Below are 19204 nucleotides of genomic sequence, written 5' to 3' on the forward strand. Positions count from 1 at the left end.
TCTTTTTGCAACCTGCGCCTGTTCAGGGCACTGCCAGCACCTGCCACGCACAAAAGCAGGTATATACAACTAAGTGCCTGGAGAGATTTTTCCAATGCAGATTTGTGAGTTTACGTGACACTCACTGTAGTCTTGGTACCCCAGCATTTTGTGCCAGTTCTTGCTCTGGCGTTTCAGGGTGGGGATGGAAAACTTCGCTATGGATGGATTTGGGTGAGTCTCCGACCTGCCCTCCCCAAGTATCTGAAGTGGTAATTGGAAGCCAGATTTGGATCGCTTTGGGGAAATGAATCACATTCCAGACTGGAAACTCTGCCTACTAGCTTGTAAGCATTCCACCCCCCCCCCCCTTTACAACATTTGCCAAGCTTCAAGAATCTGGTTTAGAGGGGTTAGGAAAAGCTTTCATTACAGTATAAAAGACTTCTGTATCTATTCAGGGTTTTTGTCCTTGTTTTAATTTGCTGCTCCCCTCTGCTGGCCATGGTGGGAAATTTATTCATCTCTTTCGTTTTTTAATACTTTGCTTTGAGAGTTTCCATGATGACCTGTTTGAGGCAGTGTACAAAAACGCTAAGGGATTCCCCTTCACCTCCTCCCTTCCGCTAGTGCTGTAGCATTGCATATGGGGTGGGGAAGGCAAGAGTATTTAATGTGTTGAACCCTGTCCAGGCGCCTTCATCTCACTGTATGGCTCCAGGAGATTCTCTTCCATAGCTCCAGGTCCTGTTAACTCTTTAACAAAGCAAGACAACGGGGGGGGGGGGGCTGGTTTGGAACTACAACAGGATTGAAATGGTGCTTGGTTCCAGCCAGAAAATCAGGACCCGCATGTACACCAGGGATCTCCCATGTTTCTGGGTTCTAACTCCCATCATCCCTCACCATTGGCCAAGCTGTCTGGGGCTGATGGGAATTGGAGTTCAGCCACATCTGGAGGGCCACAGGTTCTCCATCCCTGGCACTGCGCAAAGCGTTTTCGGGGTAAGTCCCAGTGAGCCCAAGAGCGGAGGGTGACACCTGTTGGTTTGGAAGGCAAGTTGACTATTCAAGACTGCAAGGAGCTGGTGAGTGCCTGTTCTGTCGCCCCCGCTTGTGCTAACAAACTTCAAAGTGGGGTGGGGGTGGGGTGAGGAGCCTTATCAGGATCTGCCTTGCAAGCCAAATTTGACAGGTGGAGCTGACCAAATGCCAAATCGCCTGACATCACAAACGACATTTCGGAGTCTGCTTCAAAGCAAGGCACTGCTAAAGTGAAGATTTAGCACTTGGCTGCCTCTGAGGTTATTTGAAGTCCCAACTGGGTGACTTCAAAGAGTAGCCAAACTGAACGGGATTTAACTCCCCCCCCCCTCCGCAGGGGTTAAATCCTGCTCAGTTTGGCAGGATTCAATGCAAACCCGTTCTTGATTCGGGAAGGGATTTGCATTTAAACCACTGCTAAGCAAAGGGAAAAGCCTGACACTTTTAGCAGGGGTTTCCCTCCTTAGTGCACACAGAAAACATTAGCGGTAAGAGCCAATGGGAACTCGTCACAGGCTGCCTATAGTAAAGTTGAAGTTTATATGTTACAGCTATTGGCTTGCAACCTCTTCCTAGCCTTGCTGGTCTGCTTTATCCCAAATTTATCAGGTGAAGTTTTCCACCCACTTAAGAGCAAGACTTGAGAACTCTTGAGCTGTGAGGCATAAGATGCCCAAGCAGTCTGTTCGAAAAATGGTCATCAACAGGCTGGTTTCCTAGAGCAGGTGTCCGGATGGCAAATTCTCTTCGGTAAAGTGTGTTCTGAGTAGGTGGAAGAACCTCTCTGACATTTGCGTGGCTGGAATGTAGCCCAATGTTTCCCAAACTTGGCTCTCCAGCTGTTTTTGGACTACAGTTCCCATCATCCTTGACTTGCTAGTTAGGGATAATGGGAGTTGTAGTCCAACAACTGCAGGAGACTCAAGTTTGGGAAACCCTGATGTAGCCTACTGTACAAAGGTAAGAGCTACATCCAATGATATGCCCAGTTTTGCCTCTGGCCCACCCCACCACTGGCAAGCACCTCTCCCCTCAAATGCTGTACGCACGGGGACATGCCCTTGTGCTGAGAAAGCTTCCCTGTTTGCATGGGGAAGGAATGAGTAGTTCTTAAAATCAGATACCTTTTAATATCTCCACACTGCACAGGGGAAACTATAATATTTTTTTTACTGTGTAATGGCTCCTTCTGCTCTGTCCTCATTTTGAAAGCTGATGAGTGTGATAAAATAGTGCATTTGTTCTGTTAATTTTGTATAGGGCAAGAATCTATATTTTCTAGTAGTCCTTAATAAATGCTCTGGGTTTTATTCTCTCTTCTTTTTGTTTCCACCTGTGTTGTGTACATCTCTTCTTCCTTGCTGCAAGGTTATCTGAAGGCCCATTTCTTGCTCTGCTTTTGAATTTTATTCAGACATAAAAGCCTGGGATAAATTAACAATGTTGGCATTTGTGAATTCCACGTCCAATGGGAACCACCTGTAATCTGAAACACTCTTTAATTTGAGGTACACTCCCTTAATTTCAGGGGAACGTGCCTTCAGTCTGCAGTGTGTATTCTTATTAATTTAATCTACCGGTATACTCTGCTCTTGCAAAGGGCCCCAGTTATGGAAACCACAGCCATAATTATATAATTATTGGGGGTGCTGTAACACTAGATTTCCTGCATCTGCAGGGGATAGGACTAGATTATATCTAATGACCCATCCACCTTTTTGATTCCATAAAAATCAGTATATGTGCTTTGGTAACTGCTTCAGTGGGATTCCTCTAAAGATTAATGGGAGCTTCCTGCACAAGGACTTGCAATGGAGCCTTCTCCCTTCTCCTTGTGTCCCCTGAAATTGGCTTGGGGGTGTCACGAGAACCTACAGAACAGCATGAGGAGCAATTGTTCCATCTTGCACGCTGACATGCTTGCACGGAAAGAATGTTCAGCATAGTGCAATGTCACACTGGCTGTATTTGGTGTATGTCAGTTGGCAGATTGCTCATAACTTATTTAATTTACATTTCCTCTCAACTATTAAATTTGTCAGCTGACCCCATTAGGGTCCCATGTGCAGGGACCCCCATAACTGGAAGCTTTCTCTCTTATTCTTGTCTGGACTTGTTAAGGATCCATGAAAATACAATTTTTGAAAGCAGCCCTGTCACATCAGACCAACAATCTGATGTTTGAGTTAGATGCCACTAGGATGCAGTCAGGGTACGGCGAGGGCAATAGCCAGCTTCCTTATTTGCTCCCCCAGTAATTGGTATTCAGTAGCATACCAGTGGTAGAAGTCAGTTGGTTCTTTGACAAGGTTGTAGTGGGCCTGCCCAGGATCTCGTGGCATATCAAGTGTGAGAGGGTTAGCCTTGAATGCAACACAGGGCTGGATTGGAATCCAGTGACACTAACCTGATTTAGATTGTTGCTGACAACCTCAAGTCTAGTCAGCAAGCTTGCAGCAATGGAAAAGCCTCAACTTGAGCAGTGCTGAGCTAAACATAAAATCAGATGGAACATAACGCTACTGAATAAAGTTTCCTAGTGGGCTCTTGCAAGGGGAGCTGGGTAAGTGTTGAAGTAGATGATGAGGGGATTGCTTCTGCTCATAACATTTCCCACCCCCCATAAGGACAAATTTTTTCAGGTTTGTGCCTATGGATTAATTATAATGAAAATTATAATGATTTCCTAAGTAAATGAGGGGTGGTATGCCACAATTTGAGGACAATGGTGATTTTGTTCCCTGACCAGCATTATTAGATGGTGTGTTGTGTTTGATGTGCATCTTGCATCCAGATCAAAGAGATTCTCAGAGCCAAAGGTAATTTGGTTCATGTCAGCACAGATTCTCTGTCCTATTTACATGTGGGATAAAGGGCTTTAATTAGCTAATTCGTCAGCTGCAAGCTCAAAAGAGGACCACATTAGCACACGCAGGGTGAAAACAACCAAATTTAATGTGTTCCTCAGACAATGCTGCCAGCTTCAAAGAGAGTTTTAAATTAAAATTGACTGGACGGGAAATGACAATTTGAAAACTATTATCAGCCTTAGGATGAAAAAGTGCTTCATCCTAAATCCACCCCCCCCCAAAAAAAACCATGAAGCGGTTCCATCCTGTGTGTTACATATGGGGGAACCCACAGTCCATGTGGCAGCAGGAGGAATTATAGGTCTCTTGCAAGCTAGCTATACCAGTAATTTGTGCTGGAAGCTAGAGCCACAGGAGACCCTATGCCTCTTCATCAGCATCACCCTTAATACTGTAGTAATAAATAACTGCTAATTACTTAAGCCGTTGTGCCTTAGTGTGTGTGTTTGTTGAGGGGAGGGGTCTGTTCTTAACTGTGTCAAAATGTAAAACGAAAATAACGGTACACTTGAAGATGCTGGAGACCTACAGTTCATCTAAGCAACCTTCTCCACCGGCAAGTGTAAGGAAGGGCCAGGCTGGGTCCTGCCAATTTATCCCCACTGGTTTGCTCCACTACTTTATTTTGTTACTAAGGGTAGGCTATATATAATCCTATGCCTGCTTGCTGGGGGGTTCCAAATAAACCCCACTGAAACTTCCTAGGCTTTGGGTTGTTAAGGGTGAAGCTGCAAGCGTACTTACGTCTGAGCGAAAATGGTAGGATAGAGAGAGAGTAGGTAATAAAGGCAGACAAGTTTATTCGTTACAACGAATAAAAAAACAACAAATACTCTGAAAGAAAATCGGCACGGGCGTTCCCACGCGCGTCGGAAACAAATCGGTTGTCCCCGCTGGTGGTGAAACATGCAAACACACACTATCGGCCTCCCCGCGTGCAACATATTAGTTCCTTCGGCATCTCTAGAACCATTATCGCGATTTGCAAGGTCTGGAATTGGGGAAACGGCAGGTCCCGCCTCGAACTGTCACGTTGCATTAATCGCCGGCTGGTGACCGGTGGGCAGGTGCAAAACTAATAATTGCTGTTAATTTAAGATGCAAAACTAATTGCTGTTAATTTAAGATGCAATACTAATTGCTGTTAATTTAAGATTGGGGAGCAACTTGAGGGGGTCCCCCGATCGGCGAATATTCGGGCTACCCGACAGACACGCCCCGACCCCCCACCCCCATCTCCCCTTCGCCAGCGCTCTGAGCCGATGCTCTCGGCGTTCAGCTTGTGCCCCCTGCTCCCTCTCCTCCTGAGACCGTTATCGATACGCCCGGCGTTCGGATCGTCCCTACTTATATCCAGACGCCTCCGTGCTCGGCCTGCTTCCCTCCTCGCCGCCGCCTCCCCCAGCGACGACCCTTCTCTCCCCCCCCCCCCCGCCCATCAGTTCCCGTATCGACTCGCTCGGTTCTCTACCCTTGCCTGCCTCTAAAGCCTTGCTCGATGTGCTCGACGCGCTCCCTCTCCCACCACCCCCTGACGGAATGATGATGCCCTGGGCGCTTTCTTTGACCACCACTCGAGCCTCTCGACGCTCATCTCCCCGCGCCTGTCTCCTAGCAGAGGGACCGGAAGTGGCTCGGGGAGGGGAGGGGGGCTCGGTCCCTCCTCAGGTGAAGGCGCTGTGGATGGAGCCGCCGTCGCGGAGCCATTGAGCCCCCCTCCAGCGCCCCCCACCCCCCTCCCAGCGGCTGGGCCGGGGGGGCCCTCCCCACGGCGAGGCAGCTGGGTCCGGAGCCCCCCCGAGTCAGGTGAGGAAAGAGAGGGGCGGGCGGGCGGGCGTACGGGGGCCGGGAGGGAACAACGAGAAAAGCGGGGCTGAGGCGGGGTGGGGGGAGGGTGTCTCTGGAAGTGGGGAGTCGGATAGCGGAGGGTGAGGCAAGGAGAGGGGGAAGTAGTTGGGGTGAAGGCGCTGAGGGCTCCGAGGGGAGCGAGGAGGTTCCTCTGTGGGCAGAGAGGGAAAGTGTGCGGCGCTCTATTAGGAGCAGCTCTGTGTAAGAAGAGGTGGTAACTAAGGAACAGCTGGCTGCAGGGAGAAAGGCGCAAACTTGGGCTGTGCCTTTGCAGGAGCTAATAATAGAGGCTTTTCAGAAGGGCCCGGCGAGGAAGTCGAGCCCCTGGGCTAAGAGCACTTAGAAGTTCAGCTTCGTCCTGAGTGGTGGGGACTGACTGGAGGCGGTTATTTCGGGATGGTGTCTGCCATACGGATTGGAGAAGTAACGGGAAGCAAGGAAGGAGAGGTACCTGTCACTTCAGGGCAGTGTTACTCTGAACATGCTGGAAGCAGCAACAAAATGCAGGCTCTTGTCTTGTGCCAGGCTATGGATTCGAATCCCATCATTCAGGTTTTGAATAGATTTGGCTCCGCATTGCCCTTGCATCTGTTTTTTTCCACATGCATGGTCCTGGCTATATGAGCTGCCTTGAAGTCTTTAGCAAAAGGTACTTTTCTCCCTGGGAAAGGCTTCTCTGTTGTACAGCATTGAGTGTAGTTGCCTCCTCTAATGCATCCCTTATTATGCATCAATAATCAAAGGTAAAGGAGGAATTGATAGATTTGGGAGCATGCTTGCTTATTGTACTCTTCTGACTGCATACTTCTTGCAGAGAAGAATCTGAATGAAGACTTAGAAGCCTCGTTATCTGTGGTTACTTTTGAAAGGAGACAAACTCGGTTCTTGATGATAAGCTTTGCTAGTAGCCTGGTTAGTCTAAATTCCAATCACTTCCCATTTCCAGCTCTTGCTAAATTAAACTTTTAATATTTTCCTTGTACAATGAGACTAGTATATTTTTTCCTGGGTGGTTGTATGTGTGTGAGAGCAAGAGAAAAGTAACAGGAATGTGAGTATCTCTGCTAAAAATGCAGTCTAAAACTGAAACAAAAAACACTCTTTTGCTTGGGGAAATGTGGAAACTTTTAAGCTTATGGTATGAAAAGTTCATTTTCAGGATTTACATTTTTTGAGTACTGTTTTCTTTATTCACACCACCATTGTATCATGCTAAGAGAAATAAGCTGTAATGGGCATCTAGTTCTGGAATTGAAGGACTGAATTCCAACTTGCCTAGCTCCCAAATTTGGCTGCTTTTACATCTGTAATGAATAGAGGAGGTGTGGAGTTTGAGAAGGTGGAACTATACTTAAGAGAGCTGGGTGTACTAGAGTAGGACAATTTGTTCCACATGCCCTCTTCTGTGTGTGTATGAGCTTCCTTAAAAATATAGTTGGAGTTTTATTAAGTATGACACAGTTGTGCAAGAGTTTCTGACATTTTCAGTGTGCTATTAACAAGGTTATGTTGGAAAGGTGTCTGCCATGCTTTTCCTGGCATGCATTTGGATTATCAGCCTTAATTTTCTATTGCTTCTTTATATTCTTTATATTTATGAAGTGGCAAATTCTCTAAATACCCAGTGTTTGTTGGGAGATGTGTAAATGTTGAGTTACTGGATCCCACCTAGCAGAGTCTCAGAACCAAGCTGACTCTCATTGTCATGAATGCAACAATATACACCTGAAAGCGTTATTCATGGGGGCAAAATGTTCTTTCCAAGTCAGTTGAGGCTCATCAGATAAAGGAAGGACTTCATTCATTCTCTAGCATATGTTTAATGCTGCTAGACATGTATCAGGCCAGTGAATCTTAAGAAGGTTTCAAGTTTCTTAGTTTGGTGCATTTAAGTCACATGAGCTGGCACCGGCTTTGTAGATAGGCTTTTTATCCCCAAACTGGTTGTTAGGTTTCAAGACGAACTTCTCTGCTGACTTATTCAAATGGTGTAAAGTGCAGGGGTAGCCCGGGATCTGTGCATTAGAAACCATGCCACTTTCTAAGCCATGGTAGTTCCTTTGTCTAAAGGGAACAATGTTCTTGTTGCCCACTTCAAGATGCTAGTGTTTCATATTTGTTCTTAACTATCACAGTGTATTGTGTAAACTCATCTCACTGAGTTTCTTTGACTATCAAATGTGGACATTATTTGTTACTGCAAGACTTTATGTTAAGCTTTGGGATTCTCTCTGTCAGGTCTATTCTTCCGGTCTTATATGTGGCTAATTTTTAGTAAATCCCACTGTTTTTAAATGACTCACTTCCAAGGTTAGAGTTTGCAATCATGCTTAGCATTTATATAATGAGACTGTTCTAAATCATTCACATATGTTATCTTGTTATCCATACAACAACTATGTAGGGTAGGGATAGTGTGATTATTCTATTAACAATTGTAAGGCTGAGAGAAAATGGCTTGCCTCAGGCAACCTATTTCGTTCATGGCAAAGGAGGGATTTGAACCAGAGACATCCTGATTCCTAGCTCATTCTCCAAGCTGTTATGCTACACTGGTTCTCCATGGAGTACTTTGTTGTTAACAACCATGTGAAACCATAACACTTCCTTTGCTATTGTATTCCAGGCTTATCTAAGGTGAAAGCTTTGTTTCTTATGAATAGTACTGATTATGCTTTGACAAGTTAAAAATCTGTAATCACGATAAATGGATGGTGTGGCCTTTGCCACCACACCTTGAAGGCAGGCTGTTGAGCAGCAGGAGAAAGTGGCTGTTTCTCTTGTATTTCAACTTCCTGTTTTAAAATGGTTTGGGCTGTATGTGCTTCAACAACCACTTCCAACCTTGTTTCCTTTTTGTGGTCTCAAGATCACCCCAGGACGTTTTGTCAGAACCTCCCTCAGACTGAATAGCCTATCAGTATGGCAAGAAATCATAGAGAACGATTCCTGGTACCTGCTCCTTAATGGTAAGAGTTGTTTAGATCTGCCTAAGCCATTAACATTATGTAGCAAACTTCTTATTTAGTCTTTTGGTGGCCTGGACTAAGCCTACATAGGGCAGGCTTGGCCATGATGGTGAATCTTTCAGTTGTCTCTTATTCTTTTCACACTATTTAGCAATGTTGTTGTATTACTCTAGCTCACAGGAGAAGGTAAGCTTAAAAACTGGGATGGGGAACTGTCATAGATCCAAGCACAAGCTCGGCAAGACTTTTGACTCAAGTTAGCTGTAGCCTCCAGAAGTTTTTCTTTTACTGAGAAGATCAGCCAAATGATTTAATTTTCCTGTTTGTATCAGACTCCTTGACTGAAATCCCTTGTCCCAGAAGTTATTCCTGTTAGTTTATCTGGATGCATATACAGCTCACCTTGGAGATTCAGAGTGGGTTATGTCTCAAAATATCAAAAAATAAAATAGTGCAGAATCTTAAAATACTGGTACCTAAAGCTTCTCATGTTTCCTATGCACAGCCATATTGACATGTGTTCTTGCTATGACCCTGGCTAGCATTTACTTCAGGGAAGAGAGGTCACAGGACTTGGGGCCTCCCTATCTGGTCTTGAGGTTTCCCCTCAGGCCATACCCCTCTCTAGCACTACTTCAAGCCCTTCTCAGGAGTGTCCTTTAGTTGTTATAGTGGCTCTTGCTTGCTTAGATATGTAGAAACCTTTGTCTTTTGCATGGCTGGAACATAGCTTATTGTATACAGATAAGTCACATCTGTTGCACCCCCAGTTTTAGGTCTGGCCATACTACTTTTGCTTCTAGACATGCTTACCACTGGTATATAGTCCTGGAGACAGAAAAAAGGTTTCCCACCCCTGCTTTACTAAAAGGGCTTTCCATAATGTGAGCAACATTCTTTCTATGCCCTTAGACCAAGTCTTTTTAAAGGTTAACCCAGCATACCTCACTCATTTCTTGGGGTGACACGACAGTACATATTGAACTAATTTGCATGTAATGTTAAACCATGGTTTATAAAACAAACCATGGTTTAATTTACACCAGCACTTTGCTCCTCCCTCGTTGCTGACTGTCCTCTTTGTGGGACACGACGTGAGAACCCAGGTACTGCAACCTTCTTTCATTCCAAAGAAGGACCAACTTTGGCTTCCACTTGCAGGGCTTTTGGAGAGGAATAAGCCTCTAGGAGTCCAGATTTACACTTCACAAGCTAGACTCGTTTGTTGCATGCAAACTAGGCCATTGTATTATACATGAAACATTTTTCATCTTTCCGAAGCACTCAATAAGTACAGGGTGAGTCCTTTAAAAGAGGCCCCGTGGATACAGAGTACACATGTCCCATAGGACCTCTTTTAAAAGACTCACCCTGTATATGGCAGTTACTAGCCTGACACCCTAGTGATCTGTGGGTGATAGCAAATGTTAGTTACATTTGGTGTTAATCCATACTCAGTGAACTTTGCTCTGAGTGTGACTGTTGTTGGTTAGATCTCTATGACTCCACTTGTGGAATGAAAATGGTTTGCCACAGCTCTCTATATGTGCCGCCATTTATAGCTGATGGTAATAGTGCCTAGCAGTTAACCCTTTCCCCCAAGAGGGCTACAAATTTCTTTTTGAAATTGATTTAGCCGGGGGAGCCTTACGTAATAGAATTATAGGGTCACAAGTATTTGGCCTTCCACCATGCGAGATGGAGGTTATCTGAGTTCAGTTGCAGGGAGGGAGGTGTAAAGTGTCAGGGTGAGCTCTGTGGCAGGCAAGAGAGAGAAGCTGAGTTACTGTGGACCTTTTCAATCTGGAGCGACTGTGTGCCTTTCATGAGAAACATTAGTTGGGTTTCTTTAGTACAGTACTTGTAAAAATATCAGTGTTCAGAAGTAGTATACACCTTTACTTTTAATGGTAAGCGCTACTCCATCTTGGGTTGGTTGGCAAATGTTGGACTAACTTTTGTGACTCACTCTAGACACGTGACATGGAAGTAAGTGTGTGGGGCTTTTTTGGTGTGTGTGTGTTTTTAAAAAAAATATATTGTGTTTTTGTAATACTGTATTGATGAGCACTCAAATAATTGCCCATATGATAATTAGTTTGTGATCGTAAATTGCATTGCACGGTTTCACAACATTTTGTCTGCTGGAGGATTATTCCTATGTGATTACCATACAAATTTGACGAGCAAATTTTACTAACTGGGGAATTGTTTGCCCACATTCCTGGGGATGGAAATTCTCTTGAGCTGAAGTTTCTTTCCCTGAATTGCTGACATGGAATTCCCCTGTCCGTCACCACTAGAGATTTGCCTGGGAATCCTCACAGGAACAATCATCCACTAGCTAATAAAATGTGGCACAGTGTTAGACCTTTTGATTCCAATGTCTGAAAAAGTTCATTGACTTCTGATTTATTATATACACTAGGGTGGAAAACAATCACCATTTCTTTTATGGCTACCTGCTCCTCTCTCTTGGCCCCTTGTAAATCTACTCCTCATAATGTCTCTTCCCTATTTCTGTGGCACAGGTTTTGGCTCCTGGGGGAGGTGAGGGTAGCATGGGAAATAGGGAAGGTGGGAAATTTCTATTGCAATCTTTCTGAGAATTGTTCTGCAAAATCAAGTTGATAGGAAGCATGAATCTTCCTGCATGAAGTAATACTGGTGTTTGGATCTTGGCGGTAGTCCACAAGTCAATTATTATTGGCAGCATCTTAATTGTTAGTCTTTAACTTCCTTCAGAAGGACCGAAACATGTTGTCATATGCGCTTAGTTGTTTGAAAAAAGAAGCTCCCTGGTGGAAGCTGTTTGAGGGAATTTGTATGTAAATTTCTTCTAAAGAACAAAATTAAAGTGCATTAGCCTGCAAAGATAGGCCTAAGGGAGATATCAAGAGTTCTGTTGGAATGAGCATGTAGGAAATGCTAAATTGAAATGTTAAATACTTTTAATATTAAAGTGTGTGAGTGTAGAAGATCCATAACGGTAAAACAAGCTGGTGGTGTGCTGATGGAGGAGCAGATACCCAGTCTGTGCTGCAGCAGAAACATATTGTGAACCAGGGGGCCACTGCTCATACGCATTTCAGGTTTACAGTAATTAACACGGGAAAGATAAGCATGCAATTAACAATGCTTAATTTTGCCTAGAATCCCCGCATCATTTTGCATTCGTACGGCTATGACCAGATCCCGTGCAGCATAGATAAGTCTTGACTTCAGTCCAGCCAAATGGGTAACTAAAATGTTCAAAACTGATCCAGTTCTTTGAAATCATGAAATAGGCAGGGCTTTGGAAAGGTTTTCTTAGCCCCTGCATACTCATGCATGAGGCCGGCCTGCAAATACGTTTTAATGTATTTGAAGTTTGAGATCCTCAGCCTTCTAACTATTGCTCGTGGCTCGAGGCAGGTGGGAGACAGTAATAGTGTAGCATCTGATGCCTACTCCTGTACTAATGTGATCCTCCTCTGCAACTGCTGCTGGATAAATCTCGGGAGCCTAAACATTAGCTGTTGACCCACAGAAACTTGAAATTTCTCCCCCCCCTCCCAAGTGGTATGTGTGTTAATCAAAGATCTCCACGAAACCATTGACTCCCTCCTGTCTTTCAGCTGCGATAACTCCACAAGGTTTGCAAATGTGCTCCAAAGCATTTGCAACCCAGCAGCCGCGAGAATGATATGATGCCGTGTAGGCTTTCCTTTTCTGATTGCTGTACAGTATCTCCGTCTTGCCCCTTTGCACAGGCTTCCCCAGTTTTCATGAAGTTTTCTTTGTGCCACCGCCAGAAGCCATTTAGTGTCAGCACACACACTGATCACCAGGAAAACATTTTCTTTGGTGTTTAATGTGCTGCCAGTTTGATAGCTACATTAGCTTTTTGTTGTTTGTTTAAAAATACAAATGGGTTTCTTCCAGGCTGGCTTTTGAAATGTTTCAAACAATCCAGACTCTTTCTCTTCCATACCCCTCCTTCTCCCTTCCCCTTTGCTTCAAATCGTTGGTTCATCTGACTAACTTCTATTTGCAGCAGGAGTGGAAAACAAGTCTTTACAGAGGAAAATAAACGGCTGCTCATGGAAACAATGGGTTGGGGGAAACAGTAAAGCCTTTATGGGTCTTACTAAATCTTGCCTTAACTCTGTAAGCCTTAAGGAGATAATTGCGGGCTACCAGCGAATTTCGGGTGCTAGTCTTGCCAAATGTCCATCCCTCCTCACCCCTTTGGTGAGACCCCTGGTTGGAAGCATATGATTGTCCAGTGGGCACTTAAGTGCTTCTTTTTTCTTTTCTTTTTTGGCCTTGTTTGCTACTGTAATTGCTTTGGCTTTCCATCACACTGGCTGGCAGCATATGATAGAGGTTGGGAAAGGGTTTCTTTCCCTTTTCCTGCCTTTTGGCTTTTAAAAATACCCTCAATCTGTTTTGAGACCTGCATTATATGTTATATTCCAGGGCTAACCTACTAAAATAATCGCTCATACAAGCCATCTAATATTGGAGTAGCTGATCCTGGACAGTTTCAGTGTCAGAATCCAGCTGCGGAGTGCGTTTTGCTCGCAGTGGAACATTTATTATTATGATTGAACTTTAGGATGTGTGTATACACAAATATATGCTGGTTTAATAAATCGCAGGTGGCTATATGCAGCACAAGAAGGTGGGCAAGATTGGAGATTGACAAACTTCCTTTGTGTTTGTTATATTTTCTTTATGTTTATAACATGTGTTGTGGCACCAAGTTCACATGTGGGTGAAAAACCCACTGTGAGATTCATGAGAATGTCAGGTCTGTCTTCACTTCAAGGCAGAACTTAAAACAAACCAACAAACAAACCTGGTAATAGTAAGCTGTTTTGAATAAATGTCATGCATAGAATATTGTCTGATCCCATCCTGAAAACTGAAATCACATAAGATGATAACCATTATGTGCCACTGATGCATTTTCTGATTTTTAAAAAGTTTTTTGTGTGTGTGCATGTATAATTTTAGTTACTCATGAGACCTGATAATATTGGATTTGTTGTAACAACAAGAAACCCCCTGATGACCTATTCGCTTGAGCCCACAGTATGGGCTGGTTTCTTAACTTGGGGTGTTACTTGGAAGAACACAATACAGTGGTACCTCTGGTTAAGAACTTAATTCATTCTGGAGGTCCGTTCTTAACCTGAAACGGTTCTTAACCTGAGGTACCACTTTAGCTAATGGGGCCTCCTGCTGCCGCTGTGTCGCCGCCACGCAATTTCTGTTCTCATCCTGAAGCAAAGTTCTTAACCGGAGGTACTATTTCTGGGTTAGCGGAGTCTGTAACCTGAAGCATCTGTAACCCGAGGTACCACTGTACAAGGAAAGAGCCGACGTTGAAAAACTATAATAGATGCATTGATTTTAAAGTGGGGTTAGAAACACAGATATATAAGCTAGGCGCCAAATGGCTGCTTAAACCAAGCTTACAGTCATCAAAACGGAAGGTCTAGTTGCCATTTTGGGGCAGGATGGCTCTAAAGCCTTATTTTTCAAATGATGGGCTGACTGTGACATCCGGCTAGTTCAGATGACCTTCCTGAGCTAGGTTAAGAACTTTGAGAACTTAACTGTGCTGTGAGCAGGACAGTGGGGTGGGTTAAGTGAAGACAAGTTACAACAATTAACTATAACGTTGTTCGCACAGAAAAAGCATTTTGGTTCCTGAAATTCATGGTGCAGAAAAATATATAACTGATAGAACTCTACAGGATGGGGTATTAGTGTGTGAAAACAGTCAAGATCCAGTGATCCCTAGGCATGCACCTCCAGATGGTGATGTCAGCTCCCATCCTGGTGCCCAGGCATCTTCACTTGGTCACAAGTGGAAAGTCTTGCTTGGTATTCTTATGGTGGTTTGTTTTTTTTTAATATCACCAAGGACCATTTTACTTGCCCAGGATTTTTAAATAGATTTACTGATGGGCTGTAATTGTAACAGCCACATAGACTGTTTCTCTGTATGAATGTTCCTTTTGTCTCTTTTTAAAGAAACATTTGTTTACTGAGGCTTTCAATTAAGTGTTGACAAAACAGATTATGTAAGAACATGATAACATAAACATGCACATAAACCGAAACATAAATTAACCCCCAGATTCTTGTGATTTGATTGTTTTTTAAATATGTTGATGGTTGCAGATTTTTATTTGAACTTCAGCTGAAACCTACAATCCTGCCTCACTGTTAAAAAAAAATCCTTATATAATGTTTTTTATTCAGTTGTGGTCTGTAAGAATTTGTATGTTACAGATTAGCAGGGCATTTTTAGTTAACACAGTGTTTCACATCAAATATATTGCTTGAATATCTGAATTCAAATTAATGTTTGATGCAATTCAGTCTCTTCTCTCCCCCACATCCCCCAAAATTCAGTCCACGATGGCACTGCTGTTAACACCAGAGACCTCAGCAAAAATGTATAGTAAACTGCTAGGTGCTAACCTTAAAGATCATTGTGCCTTTTTACACAAAACAAGTTTGACAACTTGGAGCAGCGTGCCTTAATATTTCGCAAGTACCTGACATTTCCCTTCATCCTTGTGAAGACAATTAAACAAAGCCATTCATTGTTCAGAAATGATTCTTGGTCAAGTGTTGGATTAGGGAAAAATGAGAAAAGGTTCCCCAAAGGCACTCATAGTTATTGAAGGCTTAGGAGATGTGCCTTGTTATATGACATCCAGCACAACCATCATGATAGTGTCATACTCTGCATGTCTACTTAGAAGGAAGTCCCACTGAATACAGTGAGGCTTATTCTTGGACTAGTGGGTATAGGATTTTATCCACAAAGGCCTTCAGTCTGTGCCCACTTGTGAGCTTGTTAGTTAAGTTTATATATAAAAATTTACATGCATAGAATCAAATGTAGGATTGAGGGTTTCTGATAACATTTGAGAGCTTGTCCATATATGAGCATTATTAAGCTACATTTCCACAATTTCCCAGTTCAAATTAGGCCAGAGTAGCTGGCCACATGCCCCAGAAAAACTGTCTGCAAACAAACGTCGGCTCCCTCAGCCAGTAAAGTGAGATGAGCGCCCCAGCCCCAGTGTCATTCGCGACTGAACTTAACTGTCAGGGGACCTTTACCTTTACCTTTTTTAGCCCAGTATTTGAATTGGTGTATGAGGAGTAGAAAATTTTGGGCTTTCACATACATACCAGTTGTTCAGTCGTTCAGTTGTGTCCAACTCTTCGTGACCCCATGGACCAGAGCACGTCAGGCACACCTATCTTTCACTGCCTCCCGCAGTTTGGCCAAACTCATGCTAGTCGCTTTGAGAACACTGTCCAACCATCTTGTCCTCTGTCGTCCCCTTCTCCTTGTGCCCTCCATCTTTCCCAACATCAGGGTCTTTTCCAGGGAGTCTTCTCTTCTCATGAGGTGGTCACAGTACTGGACCCTCAGCTTCAGGATCTGTCCTTCCAGTGAGCATTCAGGGCTGATTTTCCTTAAAAGCATAGTGGGTTTTAGTGGCAGATAGATGCCGTTTAGATAAATGTTGTCAAAAAGGCACAAATCTTTACCTGAAGTTATTCTGGAATTGCTTTTCTGAAGACATATGATACAGATTGAGCAGAAACATCCAGCCTGAAAAAGTATTTCCTATTTTCTAAGATTATTATGACCTGTTCCAGTCTAATCCAATGGTCAGGGCTCATTGAGTTCATCTTTGGCTCTTGAATTTCTGCAAAGCAATTTCCTTATAGCAGTCTGGGAAGTGGCTACTGCAATTTGCCATATGTTAAGATTGTTTATTATTTATTTAAAATATTTGCATGATGCCTTTCCTTATAAAAATTCAAGGTGGCTCACAAAGAAGAATAAAATATAATGAAATAAAAAATTGCAGCTTTGCTTTGTCCAGTAATCACAGTGATGCCATTAACACTTTAAAGAATGTTTAACTTTTGCAGTCGCTTAGGGACCTCATCGTAATCGCTGATAAAGAAGAATGGGTCTAGTTTATTTGATCACAAACATCAAAGCATAAATGAAAAAATATGTTAATCCAGAGGACAGAGGATATGAAATATCTGAAGGCAATCTACATCATCTTATATTACAGTTTTTGTTAGGAAAGTCAACCTACATCTTAGTGACAGACATAATGTTTGAAAGTCTTAGTCCTGACCTATTGGAGAGTCAGGCAGGGGTGTGGCACACAGCTTCTGGGGTTCTCAGCATACTCATATCTAATTGACAAAGAGATGTTTATAGGGCATTCCTCCTATCCACTGCAATGCAGATCAGTCAATGGAGGCAACCAAGGCACCATCTGGGTTATTTTGTTGAATGACTCAGTTATACAAGTTGTTTGGCCAAGTTCAGCCAACCACCTGTTTGCTTTATTCTTGTCTGTCTCAGCTTATTAAATATAGTAGAAGTGGGGTGTCCAGTTATATCCGTGGAGAGACATGGTGGCCCATGTGGAGTTTAAGAGGCTGTGGTATGACCACTTCTGTAGAAACCTATATTGGACCTTGAAGGTTTGAAAAAGCTACTGGCTGGTGATTAACATTCCCTTCCTGGGCAAGGTGCTCAAGCAGTTAGTTCTTGGTCAGCGCCAGGCATTCTTAGATAAGACTCATACTTCTAGATAATTTCAGGCTTCATTTTGATGCAGAACATGCTATAGTTACCCTGTGGGAGGACCATTGCTGGGAAAGAAATGCTGTGTGTGTCCTATTTCTCCTGGATGTCTCAGCAGGTATCAATACCGCCAACCATGTTATACTTCTAGGTAGGTTGCCTGAGTTAGAGAATTCCTATGCAGACGAGCAATTTTAGAAGGTAGTGCTGGAGTAATAACTGCTTGAGTCCTCAAGACTGCACCTTAATCCTTTTTTCCACTGGAAAGCTCAGGTTCCTTATTTGGCTTGGTTTTGCCAGGTTAGGCTTGTGTATCAACTATGACTCTACATAGAGAGGGTTAGCTTGGCTTCAGTTATCCCTACCTGTTAAATCTCCTGTTTGGTCTACACTTTACTGTAACACATTTTGTGTGGAGGAGCCTTTGAGTATAGTCCAGGAACTTCATATAGTTTTGTCCACGATTGCTGGGACTGGATATACCTTTTATTTCCCCAGGCCTTTTCATACATTGTGGCTTTAATGTAGTTCTGTCTGAGATGTGGTGTTTATGCTGATCATAAGCATTAAAAATTAAAAAGTACATTTGTTTCAATATTTGTAGTAAACTGCCAACCTAAGAACATGGTTATAGCATAGCATAAATTATTTTAAATAGATATGACCTGTAATTCAGTGTTAACATTTTCATTATGCAGACTCATGGGCCCACCTACTCCCACAAGCACTATATCAGAAGCAGTGTGTCCCCGCACTGCCCAACAACAGATTCATTGGAGGTTAATAACGTGCATTGTTTTGCTGTCCTATCTGTCTTCCAGGTAATGCTGAGTAATTTGTTTGGAATGTTAGGTGGCTGTGTGCTTCAGTGATGATAATATCGGGAAACCTGAAAATGTTTCCCTTCTGACCTTGGTTGGGTTTTTTTTTTTTTTAGATGCAGAGCAGCATCTTAAGAGGTTGATCAGGCTTGCTGAATTCCATCTCCTTACATGATTGATGTTTGCCTCTGTTGTTTGACACTCGCAAGAGCTGCTGCTGTGTCAACACTTGCTCCAGCGCATGGTAGTCAGTATCCTGTTCCTGCTTGGTATCCTGAGGTGCATGTGAGAGCTTCAGGACACATGCAGTTTTTCAGTTAAATGCTGTGTTTTTTGTCATATTGCCGTGCCAGTGCAAGAAGATCCTGGACTTTGTTGATGTATAAGACTGTCTGTATTGTTGCCATGCAACCCCTCTGCCCACATAGCATGTCTACTTCTATTGTGTGTGTGTATTCGCATCACATTAAAAAAATGCAGTTCAGGGTTACCCTGAGCTGCTGCACTGGTACAATAGCCTGGGTCAGTGGTTTTCAACCAGTGTGCCGTGACACCTTGGCATGCCTTGAATGATGGTCAGGGGTGCTGCAGGCCACACTGACCTCTGGCCCCTTTTCCTTCCTTCCCTCCTCTGATAACCCTCTCACATTTCTGCCTCCCCAAGGCTTGCACAGCTGTTTGTTGCAGCAACCCTGGCCACAAGCTCCTGGTGCCTCTGGGACTGGCCAGGGGGTGCTGATTGCCAGGAGCTGAAGCAGCCTTGGAGTAAGCAAGCAAGCGGGCGAGGGAGCCCAGCCAGCCAGTTCACCAGCCCTTGCTATTGGGCACAGACAGACAAGTGGGAGGCCGGGCAGGCAGGTGCTGTGCTGGCCTTTCTGGTGCTTGCTGTGTGCAAGGTCTGCCTGGGAGCTGAGTGCTCGGTGCTGAAGGGAAGCCTTTCCTCCTTGCAGGCCCGGCAGCACCCGCTGCTGCCTCTGCTGCCTCCCAAGGTAAGGTGCTGGCTTCATGTTGACCTTTGGCCAGTCTCTGTTGGGCCAC

At 43.8% G+C, this 19204-nt stretch overlaps 1 protein-coding gene across 1 annotated transcript in view; it reads left to right on the forward strand.

Moving 5' to 3' along the window:
* The first annotated feature begins 5378 nt into the window (after positions 1–5378).
* The window catches only part of IKZF4 (IKAROS family zinc finger 4), a 54665-nt gene continuing 40839 nt past the window's right edge, over positions 5379–19204 (forward strand). The window contains exon 1 of the mRNA XM_033138835.1: positions 5379–5699. The gene's annotated coding sequence lies outside the window, so the exon portion shown is untranslated. The remainder of the gene's footprint in view (positions 5700–19204) is intronic.

The sequence above is a fragment of the Lacerta agilis genome, chromosome 2 (genome assembly GCF_009819535.1).
Source record: "Lacerta agilis isolate rLacAgi1 chromosome 2, rLacAgi1.pri, whole genome shotgun sequence".
Taxonomy (NCBI): domain Eukaryota; kingdom Metazoa; phylum Chordata; class Lepidosauria; order Squamata; family Lacertidae; genus Lacerta; species Lacerta agilis.